This window comes from Sus scrofa, chromosome X (assembly GCF_054392235.1).
Source record: "Sus scrofa isolate SSC_HxYL_T2T_F1_AM1 chromosome X, Sscrofa_HxYL_maternal_Yorkshire_Landrace_v2.0, whole genome shotgun sequence".
NCBI lineage: Eukaryota > Metazoa > Chordata > Mammalia > Artiodactyla > Suidae > Sus > Sus scrofa.
In genome coordinates this window covers 71218528-71228408 of record NC_139401.1, presented here as the reverse complement: position 1 = coordinate 71228408, position 9881 = coordinate 71218528, and the positions used below count along the sequence as shown (strand labels likewise).

The window sequence follows — 9881 nt, the reverse complement described above, 5'->3', positions numbered from 1 at the left end:
AGCCATCGGCCTACGCCAGAGCCACAGCACCGCGGGATCCAAGCCGCATCTGCAACCTACACCACAGCTCACAGCAACGCTGGATCCTTAACCCACTGAGCAAGGGCAGGGACCGAACCCGCAACCTCATGGTTCCTAGTCGGATTCGTTAACCACTGTGCCACGACGGGAACTCCTGACCCAATTTTTGTTTAAAATTGCATTAATTTTCGCATAATTGTGAATTTTCAAGTTTTGCTTCTTTAAAAAGTTTATTCCATTTTTATTGAGATAGAATAGAACACTGTGTAATTTCAATGTGTACAGCATAAATACTTGATTTTTATATATTGTGAAATGATTACCACAAGTTTAGTTAATGTACAACATCTCATATAGAAACAAAAATAAGAAAAAATAATATTTTTCCCTTGTGATGAGAACACTTAACTTCTACTCTCTTAACAATTTTAAAGTATACTGTACATCATTGTTAACTCTAGTCATCATGTTGTAGATTGCATTCCCAGTACTTATTTATCAACTGGAAATTTGTACTTTTGAGCCACTTTCTTTCTTTTTTCTTTTTTTTTTTTTGTTTTGATTTCTAGGGCAACACCTGTGGCATATGGAAGTTCCCAGGCTAGGAGTCAAGTCAGAGCTGCAGCTGCAGGTCTATTCTATAGCCTCAGCAGCTCAGGGTCTCAGCCACATCTGTGATCTATACCACAGCTCTTGACAATGCTGGATACTTAACCCACTGAGTGACACGAGGGATTGAACCCATGTCCTCACTGATATAGTCAGGTTTGTTTCCACTGTGCCACAATGAGAACTCCCCTTTGAGCCACTTTTCATCCAATTCTTCTACCCCTCCACTCCCATCTCTTGTAACCATAAATATAATTTATTTTTCTATGAGTTATTTTAAAGATTCCACACAAAAGGGAGGTCATACAGTATTTGTCTTTTTCTTTTCTGACTCATTTTACTTAGCACAATATTCTGAAGGTCCATTCATGTTGTCACCAATAGCAGGATTTCCTTCCTTTTTATAGCTATATATTATTTCTATATATATATATACACACACACACAAAATATATATATATATATAAAATACCAAAACTTCTTTATACATTCATTCCTCAATGAACACTTGGGTTGTTTCCATATCTTGGCTATTATAAATAATTCTGCTATTAATATGCTGTTAATACTCTTAGACAAAGTATTTCCATTTCCTTTTAATATATTGCCAGAAGTGGATTTCCTGGATCATAAGGTTGTACTATTTAAAATTTTTTTTGTGGAACCTCAATACTGTTTTTCATATTGGCTACAGCAATGTAAGCCAATCCCACCAACAGTGTGTGTTTCCTTTTCTACATATTCTCACCAGCATTTGTTATCTCTTATCTTTTTTATAATAGTCATTCTAATAGGTTTGAGATTATATCTGATTATAGTTTTGTTTTGTAGTTCCCTTATGATTAGTGACATTGAGAAATTTTTCACATACCTGGAAAATGTCTATGCAGACCCTTTGTGCATTTAAAATATTGGATTATTTTTATATATGTTTTTGCTATTGAATTGCATGAGTATTTAAAATATATTTTAGATATTAAAACTTTATCAGATATATGGTTTGATTAACCATTCCTTTGGTTGATTTTTCATTTTGTTTCTCCTTTAAAAATTTTTTAAAGTATAGTTGATTTACAATAGTGTGTCAACTTATGCTGTATAGCAGTGACCCACTATACACTATGTGACCATAGTGAATGTGTGTATATATGTATGTGTATATGTGTATATATGTGTATATATATGCATATATATACGTATACATACATTTACGTATATGTATATATGTATATATATGTGTATATATGTGTATATATATATGTGTATATATGTATATGTGTGTATATATGTATGTGTATATATATATGTGTGTGTGTGTGTGTATATATATATATTCTTTTTCTCATGTTATCTTTCATTATGGTCTATCCCAAGAGACTGGATATGGTTCCCTGTGCTATACATTGCTTATCCATTCTAGATGTAATAGTTTGCATCTACCAACCCCAAACTCCCCATCCATCCCACTTCTTCCCTGTATTTTTAGATCCCACATATGTGTATCATATAGTATTTGTCTTTGACTCATTTTAATAGGCATAATCTCTAGGTCCTTCCATGTTTTTGCAAATTGCAGAAATTCATACTTTTTTATGGCTGAATAATAGTCTATTGTATATATGTTCCACATCCTCCTTATCCATTTATCTGTTGATGACCACTTAGGTTGCTTCCATATCTTAGCTATTGTAAATAATGCTGCTGCAAACATTGGGGTGCATATATCTTTTCAAATTAGTGTTTTCCTTTTCTTCAGACACATATCCAGTTGTGGAATTTCTGGGTCATATAGTAGTTCTATTTTTAGCTTTTTGAGAAACCTGCATATTGTTTTCACAGTGGCTGAAAAATTTTACATTCCCACTAACACTATACAAGTGTTCCCTTTTCTCCACATCCTCTCCAACATTTGTTACTTGTTACATGCCCATGGCATGCAGAATTTCCCAGGCCAGGGATCAAACTGATGTTACAGCATTGACCTGAGTCACAGCACTGAAAATGCTGGATTCTTTAACCACTAGGCCACAAAGGAACTCCTACATGTATATTTTTTGATGATAACCTGGTATAAGGTGATATCTCATTGCTGTTTTGATTTGCATCTCTAACAGTTAGCGATACTGAGCATCTTTTCATGTGCCCATTGGCCATCTGTATAAATTCTTTGGAGAACTGTCTATTCAGATCTTCTGCCTATTTTAAAATCAGGTTTTTTGTTTTGTTTTGTTTTGTTTTGTTTGAAAAGCAACTTTTATTGAAGAATTTGGAGGAAGGTCTCATAATAGTAAAAATACTGAAGTTGAATAAAAAAAAAACACCATGGTGCAGCATAGTATCTGGCCAGAGGTGTGGAGGGCCGAGCAATGGCCTCTCCAAAGGGTGTGGCACAGGACCTGGGCCACAGTGGGAGAGTGAAGCTTCTAAGGACAAATGCTAACCAGGGCAGCCATCAGGAGTGATGGTTCCAAGGGTCAGGGGCAGAAAGAGGGCTTTCTTCTGAGATTAAACCTCCAGAATGCATGCGAACAGGCTAACAAAGCAGGATTTCACCTGGCACCACTGTCATGGGCAGACCTGGCCCAGCCTCATGGCAGGGGCCACTCTCCTCCAGCCTCAGTGAGGGCCCAGGCCAGCATACCTGGGCCAGCTTGTTTCTGGGGCCCATGTCAGTGTGGCCAGGACAGCGGGGAGGAGTCCATCTGGCCCGAGAGCATATGGCACATGGCCTCATCTGGAAAACTGGATGAATAAATTAGGAAAAACTGCAGGACATTTTCCTCCTGACCTGGATGGTGGGGGTGGGGAGGCCACCCCCAAGTGGGAAGCCCTGCTATAGTACCAAGCCTCTCATCCCTAGTTCCACCCAAATGCACCCAGAAAAAAAAACCATTAAATACGGATTGTCAGAGTGAGGCTTCCTCTCTTCCTTCAAAGCCATCGTGCGGAGAGCACAGCTGCCCAGGGCAGCGACCATGAGTATGGCCCGGCTGGAGAACTGGGGGAAGTGAGGCCTCTGCTGCCTGTCCACGCCCTCTATGCTATTGTCTTGGTCAGGTGGCGTGGTGGTGATCATCTGGGCTGTGAACTCCTCGTCAAAGTACCTAGTGTCTGTCTCAGATGTGACCTGAGGCTTAAAAGGTGGGCTGAGCTTCTTCTTGTACACATCCTGCCACAAGATGCTGGTGAAGAAATGGTGCTGCATGATCTCCTTGGCATCCTTGGAGCAGAGACTTGGCCTCAAGGCTGAGCATGCACGGAAAGCGGATCTCCTTCATGAGAATGAGTTTGAAGAGCTTCTCATGGTCCTGGTTGTAGAAAAGGCAGGTGGCTGCACATTATCTCATACATGACCACACCCACACCCCACCAGACAACTGCCTGGCCATAGTTGTTGTCCTCCTACACCTCGGTGACCAGGTACTCCGGCATCCCACAGAATGTCTTCATGGTGGCACTATCCTTGATGCCCTCCTTGCAGAGCCTGAAGTCAATGATCTTGATGTGCCTGTCCTTGTCCAGCATGAGGTTCTCCAGCTTGAGGTCCTGGTGCACCATATCCTTCTCAGAGTGCAAGTAGTCCAGGGCTGACACAATCTCAGCACCATAGAAGCTGGCCCCCATCTTCAGGGAACACCTGCTCCCAGGACAGGTGGAAGAAGAGCTCATCCCTGTTGGCATACTCCATGATGAAGCACAGGCAATCGTAGGTCTGGAAGGAGCACTTCAGGGCCATCTGGAAGGGGTGCTGGAAGTTCTAGAGGATGCAGTTCTCTGTGAGCATGTGGGCCACCTCGTCCCTGGCCACAATTACCTCTTTCTTCAGGATCTTCATGGTGTAGTAGCTGCTGGTGGCCTCCTCCTTTGCCAGGATCACCTTCCTGAAGGTACCTTTGCCCAGCAGCTTCAGGTACTCAAACTCGTTCATGGTCACGAGGTGTTTGGGCTTATACAGGGACAACTCCATCTCCTCTGCCCACAAGTCCTTGCTGGGACAGCCCGACTGGAAGTCCATCATCTCTTCCCCCTGCTGCTTGAGCTCGTCAGCCACCATCTGGATGGTAGTCGTCCACTCCTTCCACTCCTTGGACATCTCCACATGAAATATGTGCTGGATGGCCATGGTCCACTGTAGGCAGCAGATGATGGTGTTGGGCTGTGACTGCTTAGTCTTCATCAGCTGGCATTGAGCCAGAGAAGTAGTTGAGGGGAGACTCCCGCTGCTCCATGTCCTGCAGCCACTCCTTGTAGCTGATGAAGGTGTGTCATTCTTTGGGAGGAAGTACTGGGGCAGCCAGGTTTTGATGTACTCCCCTGCATCTGAGGCTCCACCTCCCAGCAGCCTGTGGGATCCTGAGGTGGGCAGAGGGACACGCTCACTGAAGGATTCACTTGACAAGTGGTGGGGCTATTGGCTAGCTCATGTGGGAATCACAGAGCTTTAGGAGGGAACAAGTCTTGTTTGTGCAGCCAGCCCTCCTTCGTGATGGCCACATCATTCAGGACACTGGGGCTCTCGTGGTCTGGTGCAGCCCAGACCCCACTCACACATTGCTCTCAGCAGGGTCTTCTGAGCCCAGCTGGCAGCCTACAGCCTCAGGTGTGGAGTCCAGTGGGAGTGCAGACCTAGCTGGGCTGCAGCCTCAGGCACCCACCTCTGCATCCCAGCAGGCCTCATGTGCCCCCAGACCCAGAGCTCATGAGCGGCTGCTGGCTCATTCCTTCGGGCTGTGCTGGCTGCTCTAGCTTGTTTGTTTTTTGATATTGAGTTGTATGAGCTCTTTATATATTAACTCTTGTTCTTACTTTTGAGGGACAGTTTTCTAAGTATACATAATTGATTGGAAGTTTTTTCTTTTAGCACTTTGAATATGCCATCATACTCCCTTTTAATGTGCAAAGTTTCTGCTGAAAAATATGTACATGACAAGTTGCTTTTCTCTTGCTTCTTTCAAAATTTTGTTTTTCTTGGACTTTGACAATTTTATTATGTTGTGTCTTGGTGTGGATATCTTTGCTTTTATATGATTGTTTTTCTTTGGACTTCTTGTATCTGGATGTCCATTTCCTTATGTAGATCTGGGAAGCTTTCAGCTATTATTTCTTTGAATAAGCTTTCTGGTCTTTTTACTCTTTACTTTCTGGGATACCCATAATGCATTTATTGGTTTGTTTGACAATGTATCATAATGAAGTTTTATTCATTATTTTTCATTTTATTTCTTTTTACTCCTCTGACTGAATTATTTTCAAGAACCTTTCTTTGAGTTTGATAATCATTTCTTCTGGTTGATTTGGTCTGCTCTTAAACCTCTCCAATGAAAATTTTAATTCAGCTCCATGATTTCTCTTTGATATTGTAAGAATGTTTTCTAATTCTTTGTTGAAATTTTCTCTTTGTTCATGCATTATTCATTTTCATCTCAGCAAACTTCTTTTCAACAGTCATTTTGAATTTTCTGTCAGCTAAGTTACATTATTCCATTTCATTAGGGCTGGTTTCTAGAGATTTATTTTACTCCAGTGTTTTGGAATATATTTTTCCTAATTATTCATTTTCTTAAACTCTTTGTGTTGGTGTCTGTTCATTAGACAAAGTAGGTACTTCTCCCAATCTTCATGGCCTTATACCAGAGAAGACCCTCTCTCATCAATCTCAGCTGGAGGCTCTTAGTGTCTCTACTCTCTCTTTCTTTTCCTAGAAAGAATCAGATTTTTTGGGGTCTTCTTAGGGCCACAACCATGGCATATGGAAGTTCCCAGGCTAGGGGTCGAATCAGAGCTGTAGCTGCCAGCCTACAACACTGCCACAGCGATAAATAATATGAGCCTTTGATTTTGTTTGATTACTCTGTTTCAAATGGGGGTATGAGGGTGAAGCTATGGCATTCATTAGCCCCAAACCACCATATCCATTCTCTCCAGGTGGCTAGACTATACCAGACTCATCAGAGCTCCAAGACTAGTAAGACAGATGACAATCCTTTGGGCAGCTCTGAAGAAGTTGGGGCACTGGACTCATGGATCAATTCTTCCCCTCACCAGAAAGAAGCTTAGAGCTGGGATTTTTTCTCTACTAACTCTATGCTGAGCAGAGGGGAGGATCTATGGTGTCTACCAGCCAAACCCCAAATCTACATTCTCCCTCTAGTGGTTCAACTGTGTCAGATCTGTCAGGTTGATAGAACCTGAGAGCTTTTTTTTTTTTTTTTATTTTCCCACTGTACAGCAAGGGGGTCAGGTTATCCTTACATGTATACATTACAATTACAGTTTTTCCCCCAGCCTTTCTTCTGTTGCAACATGAGTATCTAGACATAGTTCTCAATGCTATTCAGCAGGATCTCCTTGTAAATCTATTCTAAGTTGTGTCTGATAAGCCCAAGCTCCCGATCCCTCCCACTCCCTCCCCCTCCCATCAGGCAGCCACAAGTCTCTTCTCCAAGTCCATGATTTTCTTTTCTGAGGAGATGTTCATTTGTCCTGGATATTAGATTCCAGTTATAAGTGATATCATATGGTATTTGTCTTTGTCTTTCTAATTTCACTCAGTATGAGATTCTCTAGTTCCATCCATGTTACTGCAAATGGCATTATGTCATTCTTTTTTATGGCTGAGTAGTATTCCATTGTGTATATATACCACTCTTCCGAATCCAATCATCTATTGATGGACATTTGGATTGTTTCCATGTCTTGGCTATTGTGAATAGTGCTGCAATGAACATGCGGGTGCACGTGTCTCTTTTAAGTAGAGCTTTGTCCAGATAGATGCCCAAGAGTGGGATTGCAGGGTCATATGGAAGTTCTATGTATAGATTTCTAAGGTATCTCCAAACTGTTCTCCATAGTGGCTGTACCAGTTTACATTCCCACCAGCAGTGCAGGAGGGTTCCCTTTTCTCCACAGCCCCTCCAGCACTTGTTATTTGTGGACTGATTAATGATGGCCATTCTGACTGGTGTGAGGTGGTATCTCATGGTAGTTTTGATTTGCATTTCTCTTATAATCAATGTCCTTATTCCCCAAAGTAACCCTCTAGCTTTTCCTCCCAGATTTTCATTATATAGTTTGTCCAAATGTAATCTTTTATCTCCAGTGGCAGCAGCTTTGCTTTTATATGTTTTCAAGGAAAGCTCTCCACATTATTCTGTGAAAGAGTAGTGACATGAAACAAATCAAGTGTCTTACTCAATTCCTTTTTAAAAATTATTAAAATGTATTTTAAAAAGTTGTTGCATTACTGCTCAATTTCTCAGAAAACTCCAAAGGTACAAAGAACAAATTAAACATGGTATGCCAAAAAAAAAAAAATGCACAGCATAACTTCCTAAGATAGGCAAGGCTAGAAATTACTGTCTGACCTCTAGAATATAACAAACTCATTTTCAGAGAGGTCAAAATTGAAAAAAAATTCTTTGTGAACAAGGTCCACTATGTAATTCCAGAAACTAAACTTGAATGCAGACTGGCATCTTCAACACAGCCACTGTGCTGGGAAGAAGGGTGGGGTGAATTTAAGTTAAAGTGCCTCAAATCTCTCCTACCTTGGACCAGTCACCTTTTCCTGCAACCTCATGGTTCACAGTCGGATTCATTAACTGGAATTCCCGTCATGGCTCAGTGGTTATCTATTTTATATATAGTAGTGTGTATGTGTTAATCCCAACTTCTTAATTTATCCCTCCCCCCCAATGTTTCCCTTTTGGTAACCATAAGTTTGATTTTGACCTCTGTGAGTCCATTTCTGTTTTGTAAATAAGTTCCTTTGTATCACTTTTATTAGATTTCATATATTAGTGATCTCATATGATATTTGGCTTTCTCTGTCTGACTTCACTTATTATGATAATTTCTATGTCCATTGATGTTGCCGAAAATGGCATTATTTCATTCTTTTTTTATGGCTGAGTAATGTTCCATTGTTTACATGTACCACATTTTCTTTGTCCAGTCTTCTGTTACTGGACATTTAGGCTGCATCCACATCTTGGTTATTGTAAATAGTGATGCAATGAACATTGGAGTGCATGCATCTTTTAAAACTATGGTTTTCTCCAGGTATATGCCCAGCAGTGAGAGTGCTGGATCATATGGTAGTTCTATGTTTAGTTTTGTTCCTGATATTTTAAATGATTTTTGTATTTTCCATTATAGTTTGTTTACAGTCTTCTGCCAGTTTTCTATTGCACAGCATAGTCATCCAGTCACACATCTATATTTAGTTTTTAAAGGAACCACCACACCATTCTCCATAGTGGTTGCACCAGCTTACATTCCCAACATTGTAGGAGTTTTATCTTTTCTCTACACCCTTACCAGCATTTCTTTTTTTTCTTTGTCTTTTTAGGGCTGCACCCATGGCATATGGAGGTTCTCAGGATAGGGGTTGAATTGGAGCTATATCTGCTGGCCTCTACCAAAGCCACAGTAACATGGGATCCAAGCCACATCTGTGACCTAACCTACAGCTCATGGCAATGCCAGATCCTTAAACCACTGAGAGAGGCCAGGGATTGAACCCATGTCCTCATGGATACTAGTTGGATTCATTAACCATTGAGCCTTGAAGGGAAATCCTCTTCAGAGTTTCTTGTTTGTAAACTTTTTGATGATGTGTGAGGTGATATGTCTTTGTAGTTTTGATTTGCATTTCTTTAACAATTAGTGATGTTGAGCATCTTTTCATATGTTTTTTGGCCATCTGTCTGTCTTTGGAGAAATGTCTGTTTAGATCTTCTGATCACTTTTGTTTTTTTTTTTTTTGTTTAAAGCTGTATGAGATGTTTGTATATTTTGGAAATTAATCCCTTGTTGGTCACTTCATTTGAAAATATTTTCTCCCATTCTCTAAGTTGTTTTTGAGTTTTGTTTATGGTTTCCTGTGCAAAAACTTTTAAGTTTAATTAGGTGCCATTTGTTTATTTTTATTTTTATTTTCATTATGCTAGGATGTGGATCAGAAAAGATATTACTACGATTTATGGCAAAGAGTGAGTGTTCTGCCTATGTTTTCCTCCAAGAGTTTTATAGTATCCAGAATTATGTTTAAGTATTTAATCCATTTTGAGTTTATTTTGTGTAGGATGCTACAGAATGTTTTAATTTCATGCTTTTACATAGCTGTCCAATATTCCAGCACCACTTATTGAAGTGACTGTCTTTTCTCCATTGTACATTCTTGCCTCCTTTGTCATAGTTTAATTGGCACATGGATTTATTTTTGGGCTTTCTATGCTGTTCCACTTATC

General features: G+C 40.3%; 1 pseudogene; it reads right to left on the bottom strand.

Moving 5' to 3' along the window:
• Window positions 1-3463: 3463 nt before the first annotated feature.
• Window positions 3464-5054, bottom strand: LOC100625414 (RAC-alpha serine/threonine-protein kinase pseudogene; annotated as a pseudogene).
• Window positions 5055-9881: the final 4827 nt, after the last annotated feature.